Here is a 26,450-nt window from a genome sequence, read left to right as displayed (position 1 = left end):
TAATAAACACTTAAACAAAAGTTAAAAAACTCTTTTTAAAATGTTATAAAATGCTTAGGGTTTAGGGTTTGGGCTTTAGGGTTTAAGCTTTAAGGTTTATAAGGGTTTAGTAAATGATTTTAATAAACACTTAAATTAAAGTTAGAAAACACTTTTTAAAATGTTATAAAATGATTAGGGTATAGGGTTTAGGTTATAAGGTTTAGGGTTTAGGGTTTACAAGACTTTAGTAAATTCTTTTTATAAACACTTAGGGTTATAGAACCTAAACTTAGGGTTTAGGTTCTATAACGCTTCAGTAAATTCTTTTAATAAACACTTCAAAAGAAGTCAAAAAACTCTTGTGAATTTTATAAAATTCTTAGGGTGTAGGCTTTAGGGTTTAGGGTTTATAACACTTTAGTAAATGCTTTTAATAAACGCTTAAAAAAGTTACAAAATGCTTTTTAAAATGTTATAAAATTCTTGGTGTTTAGGGTTTAAGGTTTAGGGTTTAGGGTTTAGGTATTATAACACTTCAATAATTTATTTTAATAAACACTTAAAAAAATGTTATAAAACACTTTTTAAAATGTTATAAAATGTTGAGGGCTTAAAGTTTAAAATGTTATAAAATGCTTAGGGTTTAGAGTTTAAGGTTTAGGGTTAATAAAAATTTAGTAAATCCTTTTAGTAAACACTTAGAAAAAACTTACAAAACACTTACTAAAAAGTTATAAAATTCTTAGGGTTTAGGTTTGAGGGACACTTCCATAAATTCTTTTAATAAACACTTTTTAAAAAGTTACAAAACTCTTGTTAAAATTTAATAAAATTCTTAGGTTGTAGGTTATATGGTTTAAGGTTTATAAAACTTTAGTAAGTTCTTTAATAAACACTTAAAAAAGTTACGAAACACTTATTAAAATGTTGTAAAATGTTTAGGGTTTAGAGTTTTAAAATGTTACAAAACGCTTAAAAAAAGTTACAAACTCTTGTTAAAATGTTATAAAATACTTAGGGTTTAGGGTTTGGAGTTTAAAAAGTTATAAAGTGCTTATGGTTTAGGGTTTAGGGTTTACGTTGGGGGTGTGGGTATTAGGGTTTAGGATTTATGGTTTATAATTCTTTAATACATTCTTTTAATAAACACTTATAAAAAACTTAAAAACTATTTTTATGGTTTATAGTTTTATGGTGTTTTTAGGCTTTAGGGTTTTCATAGGGTTTATGGTTTCTTAGGGTTTAGGGTTTTTTGTGGTTTATGGTTTTTTTTCTATTTTAGGGTTTAGGGTTTGGTGTTTAAGGTCAAGGGTTTAGGGATTAGGGGTTTAGGGTGTATAGCAATTTAGTAAATGGTTTTAGTAAACACTTAAATAAAAGTTACAAAACACTTTTTAAAATGTTATAGAATCCTTAGGTTTTAGGGTTTGGGGTTTAGGGCTTAGAGATTAGGTTTTGGATTTTAGGGTTTAGGGTTTATAAGACCTTAGTAAATGATTTTAGGGTTTATCCTTTAGGCTTTAAGCATTGGGATATAGGATTTGGGGTTTGGTTTTTAGGGTTTAGGTTTTATAACAATTTAGTAAATTCTTTTAATAAACACTTAAATAAAAGTTACAGAATGCGCTCTAAAATGTTATAAAATTCTTAGTGTTTAGGGTTTACCATTTGGGGTTTACGGTTTGGGATTTAGGGTTTTGGGTTTAGGGTTTAGGTTTTAGGGTTTATGGTTTAGGGTTTATGGTTTAGGATTTATAACACTAAAGTTACAAAACTCTTTTTAAAATATTATAAAGAAAATTAGTGTTTAGGGTTTAGGGTTTAGGATTTATAACACTTTAGTAAACTCTTTTTATAAACACTTAAATAAAAGTTTAAAATTCTTTTTAAAATGTTTTAAAATGATTAGGTTTTAGTTTTTAGGGTTTGGGGGTTTAGGGTTTAGGGTTTCAAGTTTATGTTTTAAGGTTTATAACACTTTAGTAAATTATTTTAATAAACACTTAAATAAAAGTTACAAAACACTTTTTAAAATGTATAGAATTCTTAGGGTTTAGGTTTTCGGGTTTGTAACACTTTAGTAAATTTTTTTAATAAACACCTAAATAAAATTTAGAAAACAATTTTTAAAATGTTATAAAATACATATGGTTTAGGTTTTAGGGTTTCAGGTGTAGTGTTTGGGGCTTAGGGTTTAGGTTTTATAACACTTTACTACATTATTTTAATAAACACTTAAATAAAAGCTACAAAATGATTTTTAAAATGTTATAAAATGATTAAGGTTTAGGGTATAGGATATACGATTTGGGGTTTACGGTTCAGGGCTTAGGTTTTAGGGTTTATAACAATTTGGAAAATTATTTTAATAAAAAGCTAAATAAAATTTACAAAACACTTTTCAAAATGCTATAAGAACTTAGGGTTTAGGGTTTTGGGTTTTGGGTTTAAGTTTTAGGGTTTATAATTTAGGGTTTACAACACTTTAGGAAATTCTTTTAATAAACACTTAAATGAAAGTTACAAAGTGCTTTTTAAAATTCTATTAAATGATTAGTATTTAGGGTTTGGGGTTTGGGGTTTGGGGTTTAGGGTTTAGGATTCATGTTTTAGGATTTAGTGTTTATAAGGATTTAGTAAATTCTTTTAATAAAAAATCAAATAAAAGTTAAAAAACTGTTTTTAAACTTTCTTCAACAACTCTTTCCCCTTCTTATAGCCTACAAAAACCACTTCCCTCCATTTCTCCATCTCTATTCACAAGCACTCCTCTTAGAATACGGATGAGGTGCAACATTGAGCTAAAATACCGCAATATAAGATCCAATCAAAGCAATAGGTAAAAGGGAGGTTGACTCCTCGACCTCATGCCCATAGTTACCATCGACCTTCACCACGAAAACTAATATATAATCTAGCATCCTACACCTCTATTTAATGCCAACTAAGTGGCTACATGTGTCTTCATGCCGAAGACCAACCATAGAGTTTCCATTTAATATTCATCACGTGGGAAGGGTGGCAGGCTCATCCCTCCTCATTTCCCTCTTTGATATTATGCATGACCCCATCACAGAATATCTAAATTTAATTAATTCAACTAGTCAATTAGGACTCCTAGATGAATAGTTTACACTATTGCAACCATAAAAGTTCTATATTTGGATTTACTAGGTATCTTTGGTCATTTTTGTTGAGGAGGCACTAAGTGTCAATTTCCCTCCATGTCTGTGAGCAAATGCCTATATATATTATCAAACTTTGCTTCCATTAAACTAACAAGCTCTTCCATTTCCAAGTGCTTCACTTCTAAGGAACACATATTATTTTTTGTTGCCTTCCTGATTTTTTTCAAATAACAAATTTGGACCACCATCTCTACTTTGTTCCTTGTGGTGGCTTGTCTATTCCTTTTCTTCCATTTGTAGGTTCTTCTCCCACAGTTAATGCTAGTCACTCCAATGTAAGGTCCCTATTGTCACCTCTCATTAGTTTTTTGCAAGTCTCTTATCATTTTATCGCCTGCATATGCTATATAATCTCTACACACTTGCACATTACACAATGTTGGTTTCCACATCTATCCATGGAAATCTCTTGATGCAAGTTCACTTTCACATTTGATCATATTCAAACCTCTCTTTGATGTCTAGGTTCACTCAAACTTGAACCAATGTGAAGGTATACAAACTTGAAAGAGAAAGGAAAGGGACAACAAAGGAAAAAATAAGAATCCAATGTTTCTTTCACTAAATTGTAATATAATTACATTTATGCATCCTAAATTATCTTTCATCATTTCAAAGAAAAAATATCATGAAATCTACACACCCTTTACATTGACGATTTTCATCAATACTATGTCACAGAAGCTCAAGATAGGCAAACATTAAATTACCCACAACATTATTCCTTGTTAGTGATTTCCCATATGTTAGTTTTATTTAAAAATGTATCATGTTCTTCTTCTCTTTTAGTCACTTAATTATTTTACATTTTTCCACAACTGTAACTAAACCAATGTTTTTTCTTGCTTCTTGAAGGGTTCTATCTAGTAGCAAAACATTAAAGGATGGAAATTTATTTTAAAGCTTATAAACCTTGGCTAATATTAGTACTACCTAATATGCATAATCTAAAATTTTGAATGATATTTTCGTAAAAATATTGGGAGTTGTAATGATTTTTAAGTTGAAATAATTTTAAAGTATAAACTTTGAAGAAATTTTTTTAAAAAATGTAAAAATTGACAACTATTTTTATTTTTATTTATTTTTAAAAACCATTGAATATTAACCCACTCTAAATATTACCCCCAAAAAAATTCTCTACTACATGGAAAATTATCGGGCTTATTTACATTGGAACATTGTTTTTTCTACCAAGAGTTCATATACTATCCTACTCATAGACTATCTGTCAATATTCTCTCATTTTTTTGCTCTACTTGGACATGCCCCTTTCTCTTCAATGCTTATTTATATACCAACGAATGAGAACTCAACACATTTCTTTTGTTATACCTAACTACTTTAAGCATTAAATATGTTAATTGAGTACCGTACTAAATATATGTGGGATTTTCCACTTCCTTTTTTGTATGTGTTTATAGCTATGCATAATCATTTATAACTTCCTCTTCTTTGTATCCTATTATAGTTGGGATAACTTTATCCTTATTCACATTCGCTAGCAATCTAAGAACTATATTGTTCCTTGTTGACATTCACTAGAAAGGCCCCTTCATTCATGGAGAAAAGTTGGGCATATATATTTTGGTTTGTGTGGTCCTGTGCATTTTCCTTATGCTAATGAAATTAAATGTACGAAGAATTATTTTTCTTAATACACTGGAATGTGTTGGGTGTACTTGCTGAAAAGTAAATCTCAAGCTTCCAAAACTTTTAAGTATTAATACGTATGGATTGGATATGAATCATAATCACATATTGGCTCTCTTCATACTATTAACTGAAGATAACGTACTATAATGAATATGAAAAATATTTCTGCAAGCATGGTATTCAATATCGGAGAATAGTTCCATACAATTCTCAACAAAACTATGTAGTTGAAAGAATGAACATTAATATATTGAATATAGTTCGTTCAATGAGGTTTATAAAAAGCATAACATTGATGTTTTTGGATGATTTGATTCTACGTTCAATGCATGTGAAAAACATATGTCCATCTCACGCTATTAGAAAAAGACTCCTTGTAAAATGTGGTACGGATGCAATCCTTTGGATATATTATTGTAATTTTTTGACTTCTAACTTTGTGGTTTGATGGATCATAAGTTGGCTATGGTTCCCTCAAAGGATTTCAACATAATTTCTATTTTTCTCAATGATTTCAATACAAACTATGCTTCATACATGGAGTTCCTTCAAATATTTTACAATCTTTCCATAATTTTCATTCTATGATTAAATTGTAATTTGATTCTCATATCGATATAATTTTTATTTGGAAAATAATATATGTACAACGCTAATGTTATTCCCTTTACAAAAAAGCATCAGATTGAAGTATGTCATCTATATTACTAAGGTTAGACTCTACTAGTCTCAAAACCATCTGTAACATTCATTGCCTGATTAATGTAAAGTGATTCCAATCCAAACTAAGGCATTCCTTTCTTGTGTGTGTAGGTTAGTCTACAACCAACTCGGGTTATCTTGCAACATTTATTTTGGGTTAAAATTCATGCAAGTTTTTTCTCCTACACTTTGGCCTTCAAGTACTTATCCGATGCTTCCTCTTTAATTAATTTTCAAGTATCATGACACAAAAAACCAAATTTTCTTTTATATTAATAAAAATAAATATTTACACTGTCTATGCAACATCTATGATAGATCATTTTACCCACTTTGACTTGCTAGGGGCATATTCAATTGAATAGGTCATAATATACATTTACCAAGGTTTATTACAATTCACTTTTGTGATTAGAGGCAACATAAGAACCTTGAAAAAGACATCTTTAGCATGTTTAGAAAAGATAGCTGTATATTTTTAAATGAATTATATGTTTTCTTTGAAAACTAATTTATTAAATTAAACAAAAATATAAATGAAAGGATAACAGATCAGCTCCAAATTTGTAATTTTGAAATATATTATGATTAAAATATTTGCAGGCAAATTAAATGAACATAAGTGAGTTAAAATACAATATTCAACTTTTTCCACTTTTTAGTTTGATATTATGTATGTGTAAAATCATTACACAAAAAGGAAAAATAGAACACAATAAATAAAACCACAATAAAAAATAAAAACACCTTTTAAAATTCTATCACGATAAAGCATCAATTTATAGCTAATAAATTTCTAAAGTATATAATTTCTTGCAAATTGTAATAAACATTTTGTGGTATATTTTTTAAATGTATTGAGTAATTGTGCATTCAAAAAGTTTATCATCATAATCATTTGTGATGTTATACTTATTTTTATTATTGAAATATATATTAATTAATGGATGTTATGATCATTTGTAGAAATAAATGGAATTTTATTAAATTGAATATCAATTTTCACATAAGATAAGTTAATATACAAATTCAACTCATTTAAAGTGGAATTGATATATATGATCTTTATGTATGGGTAAAACGATTATATATGCACAAACACAAACATATACACAAAATAAACTATAATCAGAAACATTTCAAATTCTATAATAAAACATAAAATTGTAATTAATTATAAGAATATATTAATTAAAAATAATTTTTATTTTCAAATACACACATTGAATAGTGGTGGTTGCAAAAAGAATACATTTTCATTCATGATGTCGTGGTCATTTACCAAAATAAGTGAACTTTTATTAAATTCAACATAGGTAAGTTATGCAAGTATTCAATTCATTTGAAGTGTAATTCTTGCATTGGATACTATGCATGCTTAAAATCACCATAGAAGTTATTTGTATCAAGTTATTCTAATAATATCTTTTGTGTTCAAGAATTTATAGACATACAAACATAAACGAAGAAACCAATACATTACATAAAATAAAAACACAGACATTTAAAACTCTACCATCATAAAATATGGATTTGTAACTAATTATGAATATATATTGAATAAAAATACTTATAAAATAACTTGATTCTAAACAATGCATTGAATAATTATACTTACAAAAAAATCCATAGTCATTCATTAGGTTATGGTCATTTGCAAAAATAAATGGAATTTTGTTATACTAACTACTATTTTGAACATATATAGCTTAATACACATTCTATTAATTGGAACTGTAATTATTGCATATTATTTATTATTTGTGTAAAATCATCATAAAGTTGATTTGCATCAAGTCAATAGACAATTTTCTCGATGACCTTCCATACAGGCTATTCTAATGAAAGCATTTCTTGTGTTCTAAAATTATACACAAGCAAGAGAATAAAGAAACAAACACATATATTACATAAAATGAAAACACAAAAATTTAAAATTCATCATAAAACATGAACCTGTAACTAATTATAGAAATCATATTAATTAATAACAATTATAAAAAATATTGTGCATTGAATAGTGGTGCTTACAAAAATTCATGTTGAAAAAATAAGATTTTATTAAATTAAACAACAATTTAAATATTAATAAGTAAATATACAAATTCTTCTCATTCTAAAAGTAATTATTGTATATGATATTACATATGTGTAGAAATATTATACACAATAAAACAATGACACGCAAACAAAAGTGCAACAAAAAAAGGCATGGCATAAAATAAAAGCACATACATTTAAAATTCTATCATCATAAAACCTTAATTTGTAAATTAATTTCTAAATTTTATGATTACTTTGTTTGTATTTATCCTCATCATTAGGGCCATTTCATATATTTTAAATTTTACATTGAATGATTGTGGTTACAAAAAAAATCATGGTCATAGTCACCTGTGATGTTGTGATTATTTGTATTGTTGAAAAATATATATTGATTAAAAGCAATGATGAAAACTTGTGATTTTAAAACATACAAAAACTAGTGATGATGCTTACAAGGAAAATCCATAGTCATTGCTACTTATGGTATTGTCATGAACATTTGTATCTATACAATTTATTGACTAAAACTATTTGTGAAATTTTGATTTTATACGAAATAGATTTAGCAACTTATAAACTCCAATCATTTTGTACCATAAAAATTAAATTAATTAATACAATATTTATCAACTTACAATGATTGAATTAAATAAAAAAATTGATTAAAATGTAAGATAAGAATATATTAATTAAAAAATTAAATTAAAGATTGATACGGGAATTGTGTCAAGAGGGAAATCTCAGTGTGATGGCTAGGGTCTCTCAGTATTTTCTCTTTCCTTATGCAGTCGAGTTTCTTCACACATCATATAAAAGATCCGGGTCATCGCTAGGGCATGATCTTATTGGTCGCGAGTCTGATAGTGGAGTTTTTGAATGGCCTTAATACTGGTTTCGGTCCCCCGTGTGGGGATGGAGACTGAAAACTCAGGTTTTCGATAGTATCATTTACCAGATCATGGATGCAGAGTATATTCTCACCCCATACATATATAATGGAATAAACGAAACAAAGGGAATCACATTCATGAGTTGGGAATGGATCTATGTAGGATTAAGGCGACTCTACAGAAGAAATCATATCCTTGTCTGATCTTAGTCACACGAGAAATATTGGTCAGATCTGAAGGAAAAAATATGGCTAAAGAAGCATATCTTCCACCTCTAATGCTTCATTTCATATATCCGTTGTTAAAGATCCAGGATCTATAACTTCTCAATCCCTTGAGCAAATTAGGTTGTCAAAATGGAGGAGTAGCGTTAGATCTAGAGAGTCTGCTTCGTTTCTTTCCAGATCAAGAATTTCCTCCATCACAGTGGGTGTTCTTGATGATCTAGTCATCACTTATGAAGTTAATACTGTCACAACAATCTATCTCCCTCTTTGTAGCTCCACGCTTATCCCTTGATTCTACTAAATCTCTGAGTGATTGTCAAGTGTGGGAACTGGATCTGTGAACTATGGTAGACTTCCGTATTTTTATCAAATCCCTACATGGAAAATAAATACTATTTTGGGTTCGGGCCACAAATCATGTCAAATATTTAAATCACAATATCATGAACACTCTAGGTATAATGATGCTCCTACAATGTCTAATCTTCGGAGAAAAATCCATGGAGGAAGATCTAATGTTATAAGATTATAACATCCTCCCATCAACTACCATCACATAAACTTGAGGCTCTGGGGAGGGTCCTCTCAACCAAGAAATTCAAAGGGCACAGGGGGAGTGTCTGAATCTAGTATTCCCAAAGGAACAGAATCGAATCAAGGGAATGTCGATGGAAGCTTTTTGTTAAATGATATCCTCAAAGGCGAATGTTAGGATATTCCGACACATAGGATATAGTTAAGTTCAACTTGGTCTAGTGTAGAGTTAGGTATAGAGTTAGGTAAAGTTTGTTTCTTTACCGTTGTACATTTTGTAACTTACAATCTGACGGTCACAATATGTAGTGACCCAACGGTTCATTCTCTCCTCGGTATTACCGACACTTGATCCGTGGCTTGACACCCTATTGGTCCATGAGTTCTATTTAAAGCGCATGGAGGGTCATTGTTCGGGTAATCCGTGCATGAGAGAAGCTTATGTAAATTTTGATTCTTTGATTAATAAATTGCCTGTAGTACCCACGTTGGGATAGGCCGTGGACTGTTTCCCTCTTTGAGGGTTTTAACCACGTCAAAAATACTGGTGTATTGATATGTGATCTGGTTGTGAGCGGTGTCCTTTTGGTATTCTTTCTGAGGAACTTACCCTGTAAATTCCTACATGGTATCAGAGCTATTTGAGGGCCGCGTCCGTTGGTGATCCAAATCTGAAGCCGGTAGAACTGCATGCGGCTGTCGTTTCCTAGATCTGCTATTTCTGACTGCTTTCGGGCCGAGAGGACTACTCTGTTGCGTTCGGAGCATCTGTTCCAGTGAGGAATCCCTTTCATTTCACGCAAAAAGGTTTCTGGTAGCCCTAGCTGCGTCATTTTTCAGATCGGGAGGTATACAGTGTTTTTTGCAGTTTACTGTTATTTTCTCTCTGCTTATTTCGGTCTCAGTTTATTTAGCCTTTTTTTTAACTGGATCTATGCCTTTCATTTCTGCGTATGCTCTTTTCCCTGCAACTCTGTGCGATCTGGGCAAATCAGAAACAGAAAGGAAGGATTTTTCTCATGCGTATGCTCTTTTCCCTGCACCTTAGTGTGATCTCAGAAAATCAGAAACATTGAGAAAAATATTTAGTTTTTCGGCTAAAGCTAACTTTGAGATTTTTTTTTTTAATTTCTAGTTTTTTGGCTAAAGCTAACTTCGAGCCGCAAGGTTCATTTTTCTTTGCATATTCGTGTTGGGTTTTGTGTTTTTTGTTTTGTAGGGAAAAAGAGCTTTCTCAAGGCAAGCACGCAAACCAAGGCCCCCCCCCCCTCTCTCTCTCTCTCTCTCTCTCTCTCTCAAATTTTTTGTATAGATCAATTGGTTCAAAGCTATTTTAAGAGAGTAGAGGTCTTGGGTTCAAGTCTCCATTTTGTGGGGGCGGATTTTTTTCATTCCCGCACATTCGCGCACTTTGCCGGCAATGTCAACAATGTTTTTTCAAAAAGCCATACCTTCTTCATCCGGAAGCCTTTTTCAGAGCTGTTTTTTTTTAAACCGCCTATTTTTTCGAGATCTATCCATTGGAACACTTACTTTCAGCATCTTCACCTTCAGTTGTTTTAAAAAAAAGGAAAGTCCATGCCAAGTCATTCTTGACAGCACTAACTACTTCCAATGGGTAGCCTACATGGAAGATTTACTTAGAAGTAAAGGTCTCTTCAGAATAGCCACAGACCAAGAGAAGAAACCAAAAGATGAAGACAAGGCTGCAAAATGGGAAAATAGATAAGATCAAGCACGTGGTTTGATAGGGATGTCTATTTCTCCTGATCTTAGATTCCACATTGCAGAACTTGAGACTCCTCATGAAGCATTAGAAAAACTCGCTAAAGTTTTTGGGATTAAAAATGAAATTAGAGCCCATCAACTTGAAAATGAGTTGCTTACTTTGGATCCTAATAATTTTTCTTGCATTGAAGATTTCTTGTCCAAATTCAAGACCCTTAGATATCTCTTGGAAGGTGTTAAAGTTAAGAAAGAAGATGGTAACCTTATTTATTCCATCCTTACTAAGTTGGGACCAGCCTACTCTGTATTTGTTTCCACTTTCCATTCTACAAGGGAAGCTTTCATTTGTCAAGGAAAAGACTACAAGGCCCCTTCCTTTGACTCTTTTTGTGATTCCTTAATAAGAGAACAAGAAAAACTCTTACACCTTGGTCTTCTTCATCTTGGAAACTCTTCCACGAAAGCGTTAGCCGCCCAGCAGCAACCAAATTCAAAGAATCCTAAGAAGTCATATCCTCAAAAGAATGGTCCTAAACCATCTCAGCCTCAAAATGAAAGATCATTTCAGCAAAATGATAAGACCAATAAAAACAAATGGAAGAAAACTGATAGACATTGTAACTTTTGTAATCGAGATGGCCACTTAGAATCTAAATGCTTTAAGAAGATGGAAGCCTTGGAAGCCGCAATGAAGAAACATAACATCCATGTGGAGCCTACTTCAACTTCAACTTCTGGAATGGCACTTTCTGCATGTCGTTGTCAATCATCTCAGTCTGGTTATGCATTAAATGTATCTTCTTCTTCTTCTCATTCTCATGAGTGGCTCATTGATTCTGGAGCCTCTTATCACATGGCCAAAAACCAAGCCATGTTTTCTTCTTTAAATGATTGTAACACCAAAAATATATATGTTGGTGATGATAGATCTCTTAATGTTGTAGGGACTGGAACTGTTCATCTAGACAATGGTCAGTTTAATGATGTATTATGTGTTCCAACCTTATCCTGCAACCTTCTATCTGTCTATCAGATAACTCATTCAGGTGAAGGTAAAATTGTTGAATTTTCACCTCATGATGTTGTAATCAAGGATCTAAAAGATCCTAAACAGATTCTAGCTACTGGTCTTGCTGATGATTCCAAAAGGTTGTATAAGTTTCACAACTTTGGGTCATCAAATCTTCCCTCAGTATTTGTTGCTCATAATGATGAAGTGAGCAAACTTTGGCATGAGCGATTTGGTCACTTAAACTATCGCTCCCTTCAGCATCTATGTAAAGAAAATATGGTGACAGGTCTTCCTATGGTATCTTGCAGAGATGGTGTTTGTTCCGGATGTGTACTCGGAAAACATCATCGGGATAGTTTTGACAAACGTGCCTCTTGGCACACCTCAGCCCCTTTACAGCTTGTGCACAGTGATTTATGTGGTCCTCTTCCTGTTGCTTCATTCTCTGGCTGCAAGTACTTCTTAACTTTCATTGATGATTTCTCCAGACGCACTTGGGTATACTTCTTAAAACTCAAGAGCGAAGTATTTAACACCTTTTTGGCCTTCAAAGCCTTTGTTGAAAAACAATCTGGACATCAAATTCTTAAGCTAAGAACTGATAATGGTGGAGAATATGTTAAAAACACATTCATCAACTTTTGCACCGAAAATGGAATTCAAATGCAACATACTGTTCCATACACTCCACAACAAAATGGTGTAGCTGAAAGGAAAAATCGCACCTTAAAGGAAATGGCTAATTGTATGCTGCAATCTAAAGGACTCAGTCTTAGTTTTTGGGCCGAAGCAATTAATTGTGCAAATTATATAATCAATCGCACTCCTACTAAGGTTCTAGAGAATATCACTCCAGAAGAAGCTTGGAGTTCCATTAAACCAGATGTAAGTCACTTTCGTGTGTTTGGAAGTGAAGCATGGGCCCATATTCCAGATGAAAAGCATAAAGCTTTAGAACCTAAGAGTGAGAAATGTACTTTTGTTGGATATTCTGAAGATGTAAAAGGTTATAGACTTATTCCATTTAAGTCCAAAAATGTTATCATTAGAAGAGATGTAAAATTTGATGAAAATAAATCGCCTGCGAGCCTAGTCCGGTGGATGTGCCACCTCTTCCTATCTCTTCTACTTTTGAAAACATTTCTTCTTCAGATGATGAAAGCGAGGATGATAATCCTCCCCCACCTTCTCAGGATCCTCAACTTCCAAGATGGGTCCGTGCTACTCGGGATGCAGCAGGTGATCTTGTCGGTGATCCTACAGATCAGCGACGTACACGTTCTCAGTTTGAAAGAGCCTCTTCTTTACTGGCTCAAGCTCCAGTAAATCATGATCCTGACACTTTTGCAGAAGCTTCAGGCCATCCACATTGGGAAGCAGCTATGAATGAAGAATATCATTCATTGATGACAAATGATACATGGGATCTTGTTCCTCTACCAAAGGAACACAAACTTGTTAGATGTAAATGAGTTTACAGAACCAAGTATAGACTAGATGGGAAAGTTGATAAACATAAAGCTCGTCTCGTTGCTAAGGGCTTTTCATAGGTTGAAGGCATTGACTACACTGAAACCTTCTCCCCTGTTGCCAAAATGAACTCTATCCGCCTTGTTCTTTCCCTTGCTGCCTCTTTAAAATGGGAAGTCCATCAGATGGATGTTAAATTTGCCTTCTTGCATGGGGACTTGCAGGAAGAAATCTATATGGAAAAACCCATTGGCTTCATACAAACAGACTCCAGCCTTGTTTGTCGACTTAAGAAATCCCTTTATGGCCTCAAGCAAGCTCCTCGGGCTTGGTATGCCAAAATGGATAGCTTTCTTTTAGAATCTGGCTTTTCTAGGTGTCATTCTGACAATACTGTCTACACCAAGAAAGTGGGCAACTCTCTTATCATCCTTGTTCTTTATGTTGATGATCTTATTCTTACTGGTAGTGATCGCAACCTTATAAACCATGTGAAGTCCAGCCTTAAAAAGAAATTTGAAATGACAGACTTAGGACACTTACACTATTTTCTCGGTCTTCAAGTCTTGCAATCCCAGGAGGGTATTTTCCTTTCCCAGTCCAAGTATGCTTGTGATATTCTTCGTCATTTTCACATGGAAGACTGTAAGCCAGCCCCTTCTCCCTTTCAGTCTGGAGTCAAACTTTCAGTCTCTTGTACTTCTCCTGAAGTTGATGCTACCTTATACCGTCAACTTGTCGGAAAACTCTTATATTTAACCCATACTCGTCCTGATCTTTCCTTTGTTGTTGGCCTTGTTGCTCGTTTTATGCAAAACCCCCGTGAAAGTCATTGGAAAGCAGCTAAAAGAATACTTCGTTATGTTCGAGGTACAGTACAGTTTGGGATTCATTACAGTGCCAAAACAGCTCCTCTGTTAGTTGGTTTCACTGATTCTGATTGGGCTGGTGACCCTGATGATCGGAAGTCTACTGCCGGTTATGTCTTCACTCTTGGTTCAGGACCTATTACATGGGCTTGTAAGAAACAGGCTGCCATTTCTCTTTCGTCAGCAGAAGCAGAGTATCGTGGTGCCGTGGAAGCTAGTAAGGAAGCCTTGTCGCTTCGTCAGATCCTATCAGAGTTTGGCTTTGAGCAGCAGCATCCAACCACACTTTGGTGTGATAATCAAAGTGCCATTCAGCTATGCAAAGATCCAGTCCAGCATTAGCGCAGCAAACACATTGAACTACACATTCACTTCATCAGAAAGCTCATTCATGACCATGTTCTTGAAGTGCAATATTGTCCAACAGATTATCAGGTTGCATACATCTTCACAAAGGCTCTCACAGAGGCGAAGTTCACTAAACTTCGATATATGCTTGGAGTTCAGGAAGTTGTCACTAAGGGGGGATAGGCTCTAGTGCCTCTTTCCTTCTCCTATTGTGTCATATTTGTAAATCCTTCAATCCTATCCCAAGTTGTTCTTAAGGGGGGATGTTAGGATATTCCGACACATAGGATATAGTTAAGTTCAACTTGGTCTAGTGTAGAGTTAGGTATAGAGTTAGGTAAAGTGTGTTTCTTTACCGTTGTACATTTTGTAACTTACAATCTGACGGTCATGATATGTAGTGATCCGACGGTTCATTCTCTCCTCGGTATTACCGACACTTGATCCGTGGCTTGACACCCGATTGGTCCATGAGTTCTATTTAAAGCGCATGGAGGGTCATTGTTCGGGTAATCCGTGCATGAGAGAAGATTATGTAAATTTTGATTCTTTGATTAATAAATTGCCTGTAGTACCCACGTTGGGACAGGCCGTGGATTGTTTCCCTCTTTGAGGGTTTTAACCACGTCAAAAATACTGGTGTATTGATCTGTGATCTGGTTGTGAGCGGTGTCCTTTTGGTATTCTTTCTGAGGAACTTACCTTGTAAATTCCTACAGCGAATGTGTTGCCCTAACAACACTCGATGAGGCACACGATATACCCAACCCGTACATAGTGGAACAACTGAATCAGATCCCAGTAATGACTGTAGAGTAAACAATTTTTGGCCAAAACCAGTGGATCCCTTCCATTGGATATTCACAAGTTGAACAATAAACTGTGAGATTCACCTTTGCTCCAGGGCCTTTTTCATAATAAAATTTGCATTGTGAGAGGATTGTGAATATATATTACAATAGGGTCCATGGTTCTGGAGCTCTATGACACTTTTTTTCACCCCTTGGTTCCTAGATTTGGATGCCAATACAATTCTATTATCTAGAATATCGGTTTGGGTTATATTTCATAATCTAACCCTACATTTCTGGCTCCATAAAGTGCTAGAAGCCACTGGGAAAATATTAGGGCAGTACATAAAGATATATACAGAAATATTTGAGGAATGAATCTACACAATCACAAAATTTTTTGTTGAGGTAGACCTCAATAGAGAATTGTTGGATCATATTCTCTTGACACACAATAAGAAGTACTTGACACAGTTCCTAGATTTTGAGAACACAACATATAGATGTCAAATATGCTGAAAAAAGGTAAATCTACAAAATTCATCTCCTCATGCCATGAAAGTGCCTCAAAGGAAGCATAAAATAGGAAAGCAACCCAAGGATGGATATTCCCAACACAGTTTCCTGAAGAAGAAGAGGATGATGAAGAAATGGATCCTCCTACCAATCGAGAAGCCCAAAATCCACAAGAAAATGTTGAAAAGGGGAGCGTTAATCATGAAGTTACAGGAACTCAAGCACAAATATTGAGGTAGGAGATGATCCCTGTAGTAATGGAGACAGGGGGCTCAAAATGTCATCATGTATATCAAATTTCAGATTCAGATAAGGAAGACACAAGAATGAATAGAGGGACTAAACTAGCGGTTGTAACGACCAATCCTTCCAAAGAAGAACGACGAAAGTTTGAAAGGAAGAAATGGAGAAAAGGGTGACCCATTTACCACCATTTTTGAGTTGCATATTTGGTTTGTGTGGCCACCAGTTTTGATTGGCATGACTAAATGTATTGTCAGCATCTACAACATTTAATTTTGTTTTCATTAATAAAATTACGACTTTTACTAACTAAAAAAGAATATATTAGATAAAAATAATTATAAAAGAAACTGATTTTCAAATACACATTGAATAGTATAGTGGTGGTTGCAAAAAAAAAAGGAAACCTCGTCATTCATGATGTCATGATCAATTACCAAAATAAGTGAAATTTTATTAAATTGGATAATGTGGATAAATTAATGCAAGCATTCAATTCATTTGAAGTGTGTCTCTTGCATTGGATTTTATGCATGCTTAAAATCATCATTGAAGTTTTTTGTATCAAGTTTATAGGAAATTTGTTAAGTGACCTTCCATACATTATATTATAATGAACGTTTTTTGTGTCTTCTGGAATTCATAGACATAGAAACACAAACAAGAGCCAAGGCAAACAAGTAAATACATTACATAAAATAAAAACACAGACATTTAGAATCCTATCATCATGAAACACCCATTTATAACTAATTATAAATATCTACTAATTAATAATACTTATAAAATAATTTTATTCTCAAAGTTATATTGAATAATGACACTTACAAAAAAATCTATGGTCATTTGCAAAAATAAATGAAATTTTGTTAAACTAAATGTTGATTTGAACATATCTAGTTTAATACACATTTAATTAAGTGTGATTCCTGGGCATTATATTTTATGTATGAAAAATCATGAAATGTGACTTATATCAAGTCAATAGACAATTTGGGAAATCATCATCTGTATGGAATATTCTAACAATTTGGGCAATGACCATCCCTATGATATATTCTAATCAAATCCTTTCTCGTATGCTAAAGTTTATAAACAAACAAACACATAAATTACAAAAAATAAAAACACAAACATTTAAAATTCTATCATCATAAAGCATCAAAATGTAACTAATTATAGAACATGATTAACTAAAATACAATGTTCATTGAATAGTGGTTCTTACACTTAGTAAATTCTTTTAATAAACACCTAAATAAAATTTAGTAAACGCTTTTTAAAATGTTATAAAATACATAGGGTTTAGATTTTACGGTTTCAAGTGTAGTTTTTGGGGCTTAGGGTTTGGGGTTTATAACAATTTAGTAAATTATTTAATAAACACTTAAATAAAAGCTACAAAACGATTTTTAAAATGTTATAAAATGATTAAGGTTTAGGGTATATGGTTTACAATTTGAGGCTTACGATTCAGGGCTTAGGTTTTAGGGTTTATAACAATTTAGTAAATTATTTTAATAAAGAGTTAAATAAAAGTTACAAATCACTTTTCAAAATGTTATAAAATACTTAGGGTTTAGGGTTTTGGGTTTTGGGTTTAGGTTTTAGGGTTTAAGGTTTAGGGTTTATAACACTTTAGAAAATGCTTTTAATAAACACTTAAATGAAAGTTACAAAATGCTTTTTAAAATTTTCTAAACTAATTAGTATTCAAGGTTTGGGGTTTGGAGTTTGGGGTTGAGGGTTTAGGGTTCATGTTTTAGGATTTAGGGTGTATAAGGATTTAGTAGATTATTTTAATAAACAGTCAAATAAAAGTTTAAAAACTCTTTTTAAATTGTTGTAAGATGATTAGGGTTTAGGGTTTAAGTTTTAGGGTTTATAAGGGTTAAGTAAATGATTTTAATAAACACTTAAATAAAAGTTACAAAACCATTTTTAAAATGTTATAAAATGGTTAGGGTTTAGCGTTTGCGGTTTAGGTTTTAGCGTTTGGGGTTTGGGGTTTAGGGTTTAGGGTTTAGCTTTTGGGGTTTAGGTTTTATGTTTTTGTGTTTGGGGTTTAGGGTTTTGTGTTTATGGTTTAGGGTTTATAACACTTTAGTAAATTCTTTTAATAAAAACTTAAATAAAAGTTACAAAATTCTTCTTAAACTATTATAAAATTCTTAGGGTTTAGGGATTGGGGTTTAGGGTTTAGGGTTTAGGGTTTAGGTTTTGGGGTTTATGTTTTAGGCTGTATGGTTTAAGTTTTATAACAATTTAGTAAATTATTTTAATAAACACTTAAATAAAAGTAACAAAACACTTTTAAAAATGCTATAAAATGCCTAGGGTTTACGGTTTAGTTTATAGGGTTTAGGGTTTAGAGTTTAGGGTTTAGGGTTTGGGGTTTAGCATTTAGTGTTTATGGTTTATAAAAATTTATTAATTGCTTTTAATAAACACTTAAAAAAGGTTACAAAACACTATTTAAAATATTATTAAATTATTATGGTTTAGGGTTTTGGGTTTGGGGTGGGTTTGGGGTTTAGGGTTTATTACACTTTAGTAAAGTATTTTAATAAACACTTAAATAAAAGTTACAAAACTCTTCTTAAAATGTTATAAAATGCTTAGGGTTTGGGGTTTAGGGTTATAACACTTTATTAAATACTTTTAATAAACACTTAAAAAAGTTACAAAAATGTATTTTAAAATGTTATAAAATTATTAGTGTTTAGGGATAGGGTTTATGGTTTAGCATTTGGGATTTATAACACTTTGATAAATGATTTTAATAAGAACATAAAAAAAAGTTACAAAACATTTGTTAAAATGTTATAAAATTCTTAGGCTTTAGGGTTTAGGATTAAAAATTCTATAAAATTCTCATGGTTTAGGGTTTAAGGTTTATAACACTTTACTAAATTCTTTTAATAAACACTTAAAAGAAAGTAATGAAACACTTGATAAAATGCTATAAAATACCTAGGGTTTAGAGTTTAGGATTTAGGGTTTAGGATTTTGGGCTTCAAATGTTATAAAATGGTTACGGTTTAGGATTTAGGGTTTACAACATTTTAGTAAATGCTTTTAATAAACACTTAGAAAAAACTTACAAAAATCTTGTGAAAATGTCATTGAATGCTTAGGGTTTAGGTTTAGGGTTTAAAATGTCATAAAATGCTTAAGGTTTGGGGTTTAGGGTTCACAAGACTTTAGTAAATTCTTTTTACAAACACTTAAAAAAAGTTACACCCTAAAGCCTCAACTCCAAACCCTAAACCAAAACCTAAACCCCAAGTATTTTATAACATTTTAAAAAGTGTTGTCCAACCTTTATTTAAGTGTTTATTAAAATTATTTACTAAAAAATAAACCCTAAATCCTAAACCCCAAACAACAAAACCTAATCCCTAAACCCTAAACCCTAAGCATTTTATAACATTTTAAAAAGAATTTTGAAACTTTTATTCAAGTGCTTATCAAAAGAATTACCTAAATTCTTATCAAAACTAAACCATAAATACTAAACCCCAAACCCTAAACCCTAAATCATAAACCACAAACCGTAAACCTTAAACCCAAACCCTGAACCTTAAACCTATACACCAAACCCTAAACCCTAGGAATTTTATAACATTTTAAAAAGTGTTTTGTAATTTTCATTTGTGTTTACTAAAATAATTTAAGAAAGTGTTATTAACCCTAATCCCTAAACTCTAAACTCTAAACCCCATACACTAAACACTAAACCCTAAACCATAAATCCTAAAATCTAAACCAGAAACCCTAATACCTAAACCTTAAGCATTTTATAACATTATAAAAACAATTTTGTAACTTTTGTTTAACTATTTATTAAAATAATTTACTAAACTGTTCTAAACCATAAAATTGTAAACCCTAAACCCTAAAATGTAAGCATTTTATAAAATTTTAAAAACATTTTGTAATTTTATTTAAGTGTTTATTAAGAGCATTTACTAAAGTCTTATAATCCTGAAACTCTAAACACCAAACCCTAAAACATAAACCCTAAACCCTAAGAATTTTATAACATTTTAAAAAGCCTTTTGTAAGTTTTTTTAAGTGTTTATTACGACAATTTACTAAATTATTATAAACCCTAAGCCCTATGAATTTTAAAACATTTTAAAGCCTAAACCCTAAACATTTAATGACATTTTAATAAGACTTTTGTAACTTTTTTTAATTGTTCATTAAAAGCATTTACTAAATTGTTATAAACCCTAAACTTGACACCTAAACTCTAAATCCTAAGTATTTAATAACATTATAAAAGGCATTTTGTTATTTTTTTAAGTGTTTATTAAAATAATTTACTGAAGTGTTATAAAACCTAAAACCTGAACCCTAAGAATTTTAGAACATTTTGAATCACCCTAAAGCCGTAACATTTTATAGCATTTTAACAAGCATTTTGCAAATTTTTTTAAGTGCTTACTAAAAGAATTTAATAAAATGTTATATATTAAAAGCCCTAAACCATAATCCCTAAACCCTAACCCCAAACCCTAGTCATTTTATAACATTTAAAAAAAAATAATTGTAACTTTTTTCAAGTGTTTATTAAAAGCATTTACTAAAGTATTATAAACCCTAAACCTTAAACCCTAAGCATTTTACAACGTTTTACCAAATGTTTTTTAAATTTTGTTTAAGTGTTTATCAAAAGAATTTACAAAACTATTATAAACCATAAATCCTAAACCCTCAATGCTAAACCCTAAACCCCAAACCCCAGACCCTAAACCCTAAACCCTAGGCATTTTATAACCTTTCAAATAGTGTTTTGTAACTTTTATTTTATTTTTTATTAAAATAATTTGCTAAAATATTATAAACCCTAAACCCTAAATCCTAAACATTAAACTCTAAATGCTAAACCCTAAACCCTAAGCCCCAAACCGTAAACCCTACACCCTAAACCATAATCCCTGAGCATATTATAGCATTTTAAAAAGTGTTTTGTAATTTTATTTTAAGTGTTTATTAAAATCACTCAATAAAGTGTTATAAACACTAAACCTTCAACCCTCAACCATAAACCCCAAACCATAAACCCTAAAGCCTAAGCATTTTATAACATTTTAATAAGCCTTTTACTTTTGTTAAGTGTTTATTAAAACCATTTACCAAAGTGTGGTAAACCCTAAAACCTAAGAATTTTATAACACTTTAAGAAAAACAAACACTCGAACATGCCATTGCAACCCTTTCTCTTCCCATAGACCCTCCCCCTCCTTCCCACTTCCCATCATCTCACTCTCCCCATTATGCTCTTTCTCTTCCCCTCTCTCTCTATTCCCATAAATCTCCCATCTCCTTCCCACCACCACCTCCCCCTCTATATCTTCACATACACCCTCCCCCTTCCTCTACATGTCTCTCCCTCTCCCTATCACTTGACTATATTATATTCCTCCACTTCTCGCACTCATGCTCCCCAACCTCTTTTTCTCTCTTTTGCTCCCTGTTTCTCTCTCCAACTACATTTCCTCCCCCCTCCCTTCCATACTCCCTTTCCCTCCCCTCTCTCTCTCCCCTTCTCCACTTCTCCCTTTTCTCAATATCCCCCTCTCTACCTCTCTCCTTTCCCACTCTCCCTACCTCTCCCTAACCTCTTCACACCCTCCATCCCTCTATCTATTTTTCTCTTCCCCTCCCTAACCCCAATCCCTCTAATTCCCTCTACCTCTCTCTACATCTCCTTTTATACCTCTCCCCCATTTGTCCCTCTGGCTCCTCTCTTGTGTTTTCTCCCTCTCTCTCTCCATTCCTCCCCTCCTCTATCACTGTCTCTTTCACTCTCCCTCTCTGTTATGTTCTTAACCTGCAAGACAATACTAGAATACTAAATATGTGAAGAAATATACCTAGAACATAGAACAATAAGAAATAACAACAAGTATTTTATTATTTAGAAAGCAATGTTCACTTGCGTCTTCGAGGGGGAACCTCCAATAGAGTTCAGTTCAATTACGAAATAAGACATGATTCTCCTCAAGCAGAGTCTCTATCCTTTATATAGGATTCATATATGCAATACCATGGGGAAATACCATGTTTCTTATTAATACCATCTATCTAATACCATGGCCCATTTGCAACTAACTGTGGACCCTTCATTAAATGTGGGTTAGCCGTCTACATTATTAATATGGGATTTATTGACTCTTTACTTAACAATAACTATGACTCGATCCTATTACATAAATAAGGGGGTTAGCGTGGGACCCTAACATGCCCTCCCCCATAATAATAGCCTTGTCTTCAAGGCTGAATCTACGGAAACTGTTGAAGGATAGTAGCTGGTTCCTAGGTCGCATCTTCGGGAGAGGTGTCTTTCCACTTGATGAGGACTTCCTTAATCGTGCAGCCATGCAGGTGTCACTCTCGTGTGTCAAGAACTTGTTCAAGTTGGAGCCAGATTAACCCTTCTTCTTCCACTTCAGGTAGACTGGTTTGAATTCTACAATGGTTCCCAATCACTTTCTTGAGGCATGAGACATGGAAGACTGGATGCATTTTTCCAGTGGGTGGCAAAGCTATCTTGTATAAAACTTCTCCAATGCGTTGAAGTACTTGATACAATATGTAGAATTTTGGAGATAATTTTTGACAAACCTTGTCTTTGAGTGATGTCTTCTTATATGGTTTCAGCCTCAAAAATACCTAATCCCCTTCTTGAAATTGGCATTCTGAGTGATGTTGATTTGTGTGTTGCTTCATGCAGCTTTGGGCTTAATGAAGATTCTCTCTAAGGTGGGCCAGCATGGTTGTGTGGTTCTATAGGAGTTGATCCACTGCTTTTACCTTCCAGCATCCCTTGATATAAGAAGTACGAGAAGGAGGGATTTGACCATAAACTGCTTCATATGGAGTCATTTTGGTGGTGGCATGATAGTTGGTGTTATATCACCATTCGTATAGTGGTAACCACTATACCCAGAGATGTTGCTTTTTTGAATTGAAACACTTAAGGTAGATCTCCAGACATTTGTTGACTACTTCAGTTTGACCATTAGTTTTTGGATGATTGAAAGTACAGAGTTGTAGTTGGGTACCTTGTAGCCTGAAGAGTTCCTGCCAAAAGTTACTGGTGAAGACCGAGTCACGATCGGACATAATGGAAGTGGGTATGCCATGCAATTTGAAGATCTGATCCATGAAATATTAAGCGACCAAAGTCAGTGTAAAAGGGTGGGGTAGGGCACAAAAATGACCATACTTAGAAATTTTGTCCACAAGCACCATGATGACTGACTTGATTCCTGACATTGGAAGACCCATAACGAAATCCATAGAAACCTCCGTCCAGATTGAGATCAGGATGGGCAAGGGCTATAATGTGTGGGGGATTTGACTGTTTCTCCTTTGTGGCACTGACAAAAGTCGTATTCATCTACAAAAGTAAGAACTTCATTTTTCATGCCTGTCCAAAAAAATTATCTTTGAGTGCGAGCATATGTCTTCTAAAAGCCTGAATGTCCTACAGAGGGAAATCAGTGCAACTCCACCAAAATGCGGCTTTTGAGGGTAGATGTTGGTGATATTACGACTCTGTCCTTGTAGCGAAGAATCTCATCCTACCACGAGTATCCCGCTCTGAAATTTGGATCCGCTTACAGTTGATTAATGAGTTGGGAGAGCCAGGGATGTGAAAACCATTCCTTATGAGCCTCTTCAATCCATTCTGGAATGGGAAGGGAAATTGCGAGCAAGGTACTTTCCTCCTCAAATTGGTGGGATAACGCATCTACTACAATATTTTCATGCCCTTTCTTGTAAATGATCTCATAATCATATCCCAGCATTTTGGCAAGCCATTTATTTTGTTGTGGTGAGAATAGGTGCTGGCGAGTATAGGCATTGCTCCAAAAAATATTTAAGGCTTTGATGGTCTTTGCAGATTTGGAAACAACACCCCAATAAGTATGGTCACTATGTATCTACCTCATGTAAGATGGCCATCATCTCCTTCTCATAGGTAGATTGTCCCAAATTCTTCCCACTTAGTTGTTGGCTCGTGAAGGCCAAGGGTCGACCTTCTTGCATTAAGACTACCCCAATACCCATACCAAAAGCATCACATTCAATCAAAAAGGATTTGGTGAAGTCGGGTAATGCTAAGACTGGAGTGGAACACATGACATGTTTGAGAGCTATAAAGGCCTGTTATGCTTTATCATTCCAGAGGAATGAATTTTTCTTGAGGAGTAGAGTTCGGGGCCTAGCAATGTGACCATAATTAAATACAAATTTGTGATAGTAGCTTGTGAGATCCAAAAAGCCTCTCAAGCTCTTCAAGGTCTTTGTTGAGGCCAATCTTGTGTTTTCTGGATCTTTTTGGGGTCCACCATGACACCTTCACGCCCCACAATGTGGCCCAAATACTCAACTTCTTCCATGCCTAAAGAGCACTTCGACATCTTAACAAATAATTTATGCTTGCGGAGCAGTTGCAAGAGAATATCTACATGTTGAAGATGTGTGGCCAGGTGCGACTGTGGATGAGGATGTCATCAAAGAAAACAAGGACAAATTTTCTGAGAAAGAGGGGGAAATTATATAACATGAGAGATCAAGTGTTAAAAATATTGAGAGAGAGAGAGAGAGAGGAAAATTTAAAGAGGTAGAAAAGGATACATGGAAAGAGAGAAGAGGGAGGGAGATAAAGAACATTGGTGACGGTAAAGTGAAAGCGAGAGAGGGAGATAGAAGGGAGATTAAGAGATAGAGAGATCTAAAGATAGGGAGAGAGGGAGAGGTAGATGGGAAAGACATCAAGTAGATGGTGTCATAAGGAGCAAAGAAGAGACAAAGAAATGGAATTGGTTTTAGAGATAGTGATATGTGTAGTGATAAAATGAAGTTGGCAGAGAGAGAGAGAAGGGGGTGGAAAAGAATGAGTAAGAGGGTGAGGAAGAGGGTGAAGAAGAGGGAGAGGGAGGAGGAATCGAGGGAGGAATATAGATAGAGAGATGAAGATGGAGTGAGATGGAGCAAGAGGGAGAGGGAGAGGGAGCAAGATGGAGAGGAGGGAGAGGAGGATAGATGGGGACATAGCGAGGAAGCGTAGGAGAAAGATAATGAGGGGAAGGAAGAGAAGTAGAGGGAGTAGGAAGAAGTCAAGAGGGAGAGGAGAGAGATATGGGAGTGGGAGTCGGAGAGGGAGGGTAGTGGTAAAGGAAGTGATGGACAAAGGAGAACGTGAGAGAAAGAGTCCACCTCCATCACCTCCTTCATCTCCACCTCCACCTCAATCACCTTCTTCTCCACCTTCTCCACAACCTCCTCCTCTACCTCCACATCTCCTCCAAGACCTTTGCCTCTACCTCCAACTCCTCCACAACCACATCCCCTCCACCTCCTTTGCCTCTGCCTCCACCTCCTTGGCACTATCTCCACCACCACCTCCTTCTCCTCCTCCTCAATCTCCAACAACCCCTCTTCCTCCGCCTCCACCACCACCACCTCCCCCTCCACCTCCACCACCACCAACTATGCCTCTACCTTCTCCTTCGCCTCCTCCTCCACCTCCATCTCATCCGCCACCTCGTCTTGCACCATCTCCTCCTCCACCATCACCACCCCTCATCCTCCACCCACTCATCTTCCACCTCCTCCTCCTCCTCCACCTCCACCTCCAACATCACCTCCTTCGATTCCACCTCCCCCACCTCCCTCTTTTCTAGCTCGACCTCCTCCTCCTCCTCTTCCTCCTCTACATCGACCTTCGCCTCCTCCACCACCTTCGCACCTCCGAATCCTCCTCGTCCTCCCCCTCCCTGTCCACCTCCATCTCCACCACCTCCCCTTCCACCACCATGAGCTCCCCCTACTCCTACACCTCCACCTCCACCTCTTCCTCCCCCTCCTCCTATTCCTTGACCCACTCCTCCTTCTCCTCCTCATCCACCTGCACCCCGTCCTCCTCCTCCAACTCCACCTACACCACTAGCTCCTCTGCCTCCACCTCCCTCTCCTTCACCTTCGCCTCTGTGTCTACCCCATCCACCTCCAACACCTCCTATTCCATCTCCCCCACCTTTGCCTCTACCATCTCCACCTCCACCTCCTCCACCATCACCAACCCTCATCCTCCACCTCCAAAACCACCTCCTTCACTTCCACCTCCCGCACCTTTGTCTCTGCCACCTCCACCTCCTTCTCCTCCTCTACCTCGACCTCTGCCTCCTCCACCACCTTCTCACCTTTAACTCCTCCTTGTCCTCC

General features: G+C 34.5%; 1 pseudogene; it reads right to left on the bottom strand.

Annotated features, from left to right (window-relative positions):
- LOC149237897 (putative inactive patatin-like protein 9 pseudogene) overlaps positions 1–25,799 on the bottom strand; it is a 32,060-nt pseudogene extending 6,261 nt beyond the window's left edge.
- Positions 25,800–26,450: the final 651 nt, after the last annotated feature.

This window comes from Pinus tabuliformis, chromosome 8 (assembly GCF_031772625.1).
Source record: "Pinus tabuliformis cultivar Carrire ecotype Pingquan chromosome 8, CPIR1, whole genome shotgun sequence".
Classification (NCBI taxonomy): domain Eukaryota; kingdom Viridiplantae; phylum Streptophyta; class Pinopsida; order Pinales; family Pinaceae; genus Pinus; species Pinus tabuliformis.
The sequence above is the reverse complement of the archived record's forward strand: the minus strand, read 5'-3'. Positions and strand labels throughout refer to the sequence as shown.